Source organism: Homarus americanus, unplaced genomic scaffold, assembly GCF_018991925.1.
Source record: "Homarus americanus isolate GMGI-L3 unplaced genomic scaffold, GMGI_Hamer_2.0 scaffold31037, whole genome shotgun sequence".
NCBI classification, from domain to species: Eukaryota; Metazoa; Arthropoda; class Malacostraca; order Decapoda; family Nephropidae; genus Homarus; species Homarus americanus.
In genome coordinates this window covers 47,398-53,589 of record NW_024722227.1, presented here as the reverse complement: position 1 = coordinate 53,589, position 6,192 = coordinate 47,398, and positions in this window count along the sequence as shown.

The window sequence follows — 6,192 nt, the reverse complement described above, 5'->3', positions numbered from 1 at the left end:
TGCTACACGGAGGGGGATGATATCGAGGACTACAGCTCTTAGTGTGAGGGTGTGAGTCGACATGAGGAGGTGGTGGGTAGGTAGGGGGGGTGAAGGGAGGGGAGAGGTGAAGGGAGGGGAAGGGAAGAGGCAGAGGTGAAGGGGAGGAGAGATAACGAGATATAAATTTACATGTATTTTCATTGGCCTTTAATGTCGTCTCTGGCAATCCCTTAGGCCTTCTCCTGCCATATTGGACTTTGGGGGGTAGTGATGATGGTGTTTTATTTAGTGCCTTTTTGAATTTATATTGGGTATAATGGACTATATTGGACCTTTTGTGTGCTTGGGGGGGTTGTATTCATGTTGTAAATACTGGGAGAATATTTTATTTTATTAGGTGGTATTTGGATATATTGGACTTTTCTTATGTATATTGAACTTTACATTGGACTTTTGTTGGTAAATTTGGGACTTTTTAAGGCTTTCGTTGGCTAATTGGACTTCTTTCAATTTTGTTCTATATATATGGAGTTTTATCTACTTTCTTGGACTTTTATAAATAAATTTGAACATGATCTAAATTTACAGACAACAATGGACTTTCCTGAACTCTAATTGGCCATAGTGAACCTTCCTGGACTTCTATAGGACTTTCTGGACTTTAATGGACTTTTACCGTGGGAGTGTTGTACTTACAACTTTCAATGAGTGTTATCAAGTTGCGACATCATACAGGCTGAAACTATGACTTCATCGGAGGAAATTAAAGTATAATTTTGTCAATGGAGAGAAAGGAAATGGTGTAAAGGTTCTTCTTGTGAATCCGGATTGGAGTTGGTGATTCACAAAAACGTATTTCAACATCCGGATTTCTTGGTAATAGACTACATGAGATGATGATGAATTGTTTTGAGTATGATGATCGAGCCCCTTGAGTATGATGATTGAGCCCCTTGAGTACGATGATTTAACCCTTTGAGTACGATGATTTAACCCTTTGAGTACGATGACTTAACCCCTTGAGTACGATGATTTAACCCTTTGAGTATGATGACTTAACCACAGAGTATGATGATTTAGCTCCTTGAGTAAGATAACTTAACCCTTTGAATACGAAGATTTAACCCTTTGAGTACGATGACTTAACACCTTGAGTACGATGATTTAACCCTTTGAGTACGATGATTTAACCCTTTGAGTACGATGATTTAACACTGTGAGTACGATGATTTAACCCTCTGAGTACGATGCCTGAATGATTACGAACAAAAGATATTAACTAATGTCCCTTTAACTTCACATTAACTCTAGATCATTACTTAAGATTTAAATAATAATACTTATTGTGTTAATTAAATTATATAACCAGAATTATTTGTTTATGATAATTGATAAACAGAATTAAGTTATGGAATTTCAAATAAGGGAGAGAATAATATAAGGGAGAATGGTGATTAAAGTTATAAATCAGGGAGACAGAAGAAGGGAGATTAGAGAGCTAAAATCAGGGACAGAAAAGGGGAAAGGGTGGGGGGAGTGAAATGAGGGAGAGAGAAAAGGGGAAAAGGGAAATAAGGGAGAGAATAATACAAGGGAGCTAAAATCAGGGAGAGAGAAAAGGGAGAAGGGTGACTGACGAGTGATTCATACGTCATCTATTATCCCCGTAAGGAGAGAGAGAGAGAGAGAGAGAGAGAGAGAGAGAGAGAGAGAGAGAGTCTACGGGAATGCTAATCCCAGTTACATTAACGTAAAGGTTTGGGATGGTGGCTGGTCAGAGGGGACCCAGTCCTAATAGGCCCCAGTGCTAATAGACCCCAGTGCTAATAGGCCCCAGTGCTAATAGACCCCAGTCATAATAGGCCCCAGTGCTAATAGACCCCAGTCATAATAGGCCCCAGTGCTAATAGACCCCAGTGCTAATAGACCCCAGTCATAATAGACCCCAGTGCTAATAGACCCCAGTCATAATAGACCCCAGTGCTAATAGACCCCAGTCATAATAGACCCCAGTGCTAATAGACCCCAGTCATAATAGACCCCAGTCATAATAGACCCCAGTGCTAATAGACCCCAGTCATAATAGACCCCTGTACTAATAGACCCCAGTCATAATAGACCCCTGTTCTAATAGACCCCAGTCATAATAGACCCCAGTGCTAATAGACCCCAGTCATAATAGACCCCTGTACTAATAGACCCCAGTCATAATAGACCCCTGTTCTAATAGACCCCTGTTCTAATAGACCCCTGTTCTAATAGACCCCTGTTCTAATAGACCCAAGTACTAATAGGCCCCAGTTCTAAGATGGTGACAGGAAGAATGAGAGAGAGAGAGAGAGAATAATGTAAGATAGAGTACAAGTAAAAGTGAGAGTCAGTAAGTGAGAGTGAAAGTGAAAGTGAGAATGGGTGAGAGTCAGAGTGAGAGTGAAACTGAGAGTAAGAGTGAAACTGAGAATGAGAGTGAAAGTGATTGAAATAAAGTGAGTCAGTGAGAGTTGAGAGTACCAGCTCACCTGACATGACCTGTGGGAACCTATCAGGTGGGCGGTGAGAAGGTGGGACGCCTACACTCTCCCTCACTCATTCACCTTGCTGGAGAGAGAGAGAGAGAGAGAGAGAGAGAGGGAGAGAGAGAGAGAGAGAGAGGGGGTCCATTTTTTCCGAGTCCGTTGTTTAAAGTTCAACATAACAACAACATTCATGACATCATTACCATTCAACCAATTAGCGAATGACTTGTGGTGGGCCAATCAGAAAGTCGCTTACAAATGAGAGCTAAGAATACATTAAAGCTGAGAATACACTAGGGGGCTGAGAATACACTAGGGGGCTGAGAATACAATAGGGGCTGAGAATACACTAGGGGGCTGAGAATACAATAGGGGCTGAGAATACAATAGGGCTGAGAATGAGGCAGAATACACTAGGGGCTGAGAATACACTAGGGGACTGAGAATACACGCTGAGAACATATGGGGCTGAGGCTGGAGAATACACTGGGGGCTGAGAATACACTAGGGGAGAATGCATGAGGCTGAGAATACACTAGGGGGCTGAGAATGCACTGAGAATACACTAGGGGGCTGAGAATACACTGAGAGGGCTGAGAATACACTAGGGGGCTGAGGGGCCACTATGAGGCTGTGAGAATACACTAGGGGCTGAGGAATACACTAGGGGCTGAGGGAATACATTAAGGGCTGAGAATAATAGGGGGCTGAGAATACATAAGAGGCTGAGAATACACTAGGGGCTGAGAATACAATGGGGGCTGAGAATACACTGAGAACACACTAGGGCTGAGAATACTGGGCTGAAAGAACTAGGGGGCTGAGAATACACTAGGGGCTGAGAGAATATAGGGGGCTGAGAATACACTAGGAGGCTGAGAATACACTAGGGGCTGAGAATACACTAAAGGGCTGAGGGGGCTGAGAATACACTAGGGGGCTGAGGAATACACAAGAGGCTGAGAATACACTAGGGGGCTGAAGGAGATGGGAAGTATACAACACAAAGGTGCACAGTTTACCACAACACCTGGGAGGAAGGGGGGGAGGGGGGTGGGGAGGAGGGGGTGGGGAAGGGGGGGTTGGAAGGTAAACAGTTATGGCAGTGTAACATTGTTTGAACAAATGACTATTGTGTCTTATGATCGCCACTTAAGTAAACAATTGTAGACAGACAGACAGACAGACAGACAGACAGAGATATAAATACACATACTCACAGATATAAACAAACAGACACACACACACACACACACAAACAAACCCTTAAAGTAACTACAAACAATCGTCGAGTTTGTTTGTCTCTCTCTGTTTACACTCATCCTGCCAACAAACACTTAAGAGTCATCGTGACCAAACTGTCCCAAGACACATCTTTTGTAGAGGCTCTGGTAACTTAGAGCCAGTGTCTGTCTGTCTGTCTGTTTATATATATATGTGTGTGTGTGTGTGTCTGTGTGTGTCTGTCTGTCTGTTTATATCTGTATGTGTATTTATATGTCTATCTGTCTGTCTGTGTCTGTCTTAAAGTTCCTCATGTCAGAAGTTCCCGAGTGAGACGCTCGTTTTTGCTCCACGGAACTACATTATTTTCAACTTTATTTTAGCGTATCAACTATTTCTATTTATCTATATATATTATCTATCTTCGTTATATTTATTCTGTTTCTTTCGTTATATTTATCTATTTATTCTACGTATACAGGAATCACAGAATGTATTTAGTTATGGTAGACTCCCAGGGTAATGTTGTCGCTTATTTTGACCGCCATCTTCGTGTTGACAACTGAGTCAATGTTAATCGTAAGCATCTTTATGTATCCGGATTCAGGATTCTAAGAGTACGCGAACGATACGAATGACGAGAGGATTTTATAAACAAATTCAGTTATTTACATATAGAAAATAATAATATTTCTTCTTTTATTTTTAGTATGAAAGGAAAGTTGTTATGAATATATATTATACTGTATACATATATTTATCCTAGGATGAACGGAAGATGTGTTAGAAGGATAGGTAAGGTAGGGGTTATTATTTTTATTCCCAGTATGTAGGAAGGAAGGAGGGTGATGGAGAGAGGGAGAGGTAAGGGAGGAGGGGGAGGATGATGGAGGAGAGAAGAGAGGTAAGAAGGGATGAGGGAGGGAGAAAGGGTGAGGTAGGGAGGGAGAGAGAGGGGGGAAAGGTAATGGAGGAAGGTGTGATACAAAACAGACGTGATGATGTAAGATCGATTAATGCCTCGCTGAGTGAGAGTAATGAATGAGAGGTATCATGGTGGTGAGAATTGGCAGGTGAGAGTGAGAGAGTATCCTGCCTCTCCCACCTTCCTCTTCTCTTCCTTCTCCTCCTCCCTACATCACTTTATTTTCCTCTCCCCCCCATCCCTTCATCTATCCACCTCTCCTCTTTTTCTTCGTTCCTTCTCCATCACCCTCACCTCCTCCATTCTCCTCTTCTTCCTTCTTTCTCTTTCTCTTCATCTCTCTTCCTATATCTTCTTGTTATTCTCCCTCTTCTTCTTTAACTCTTTAACTTTCTTATTTCCTCTCTTCCTTCTTTTTATCTCTTTCGTATTCTTCCTCTTTCTCTCTCTCTTTCCTGCACATTTATCGCTTCCTTCCGCCTCCTTTTTCTTCTTCGTGTTCTTCTCTCCGTTTTCTTCCACCACCTATTTCTTATACTCATTCTCTTTCTCTACCTCCCCTTTCCTTTCTCTCTCTTTTCCTCTTCCTACTTCCTTATTTCATATTCACCTCCTCCATCGTTATCCAAATGATCTTCCTCCTTCTTCCTCTTTTCTCCCTTCTCAATCGTTCACCTCTTATCTCCCTTTCTCAGTCTCTCTCTCTCTCTCTCCATTTTCTCCCTACCTGTACGATCTCTCTCCTCCCTTCTCTGTCTCCCTTCCTCCCTTCTCAGTGTTCCTCTCTTCCCCCCTTCGGTAAACATACGAGTGTGTGTAGTGATGGTGCTTGGTTGTGTTGGTACGCCTGGTCCCTTTCCTCTTCTTTGTTTACATTTGTCAGCTGTTTCTCGCGTTTATTGTTGTTGATATTCTTCACTACCTACCTGCCAGCCTGCCTGCCTGCCTGCCCCGCCTTGCTCTCTTGCTCTCTCTCTTGCTCTCTCCCTCTCTCTCTCTTTCTGTCTCGCTATCTCTCGCTCTCTGTCTCACTCTCTCTCGCTCTAGTTACAACTGGACTCGTGTGTGTGTGTGTGTGTGTGTGTGTGTGTGTTTGCTCGTCTCTCTCTCTCTCTCTCTCTCTCTCTCTCTCTCCCTTCCTCACCGCCCTACCTCGTACCCTACCATACATACACACACACCCTCACTCTCTTTTCTTTTCTCCCTTCCTCTGTCCCTCTCCCTCCCTGTCTATCTTTCTCTTCCATCCACTAAAACACACACACACACACCTACCTCTCTCTCTCTCTCTCTCTCTCTCATACTACTCCACCAGTTATGAAAAAAACATTTATACTCTTTCTCAGTTCTCTCTCTTTTTCTCTCTATATCTCCAACCTGAAACATCATGTGACTTACTCTTTGTCTCTCTCTCTATCTCTCATCCAACCTTTTGAGCTCCAGCTAACTCACTCATCTGTCTGTCTGTCTCTCTGTCTCTCCTGTTACTCGCTAAAACACACTGTAATTTTTTTTCATTCACTGTTTCTCCGTCTCACTCTTTAT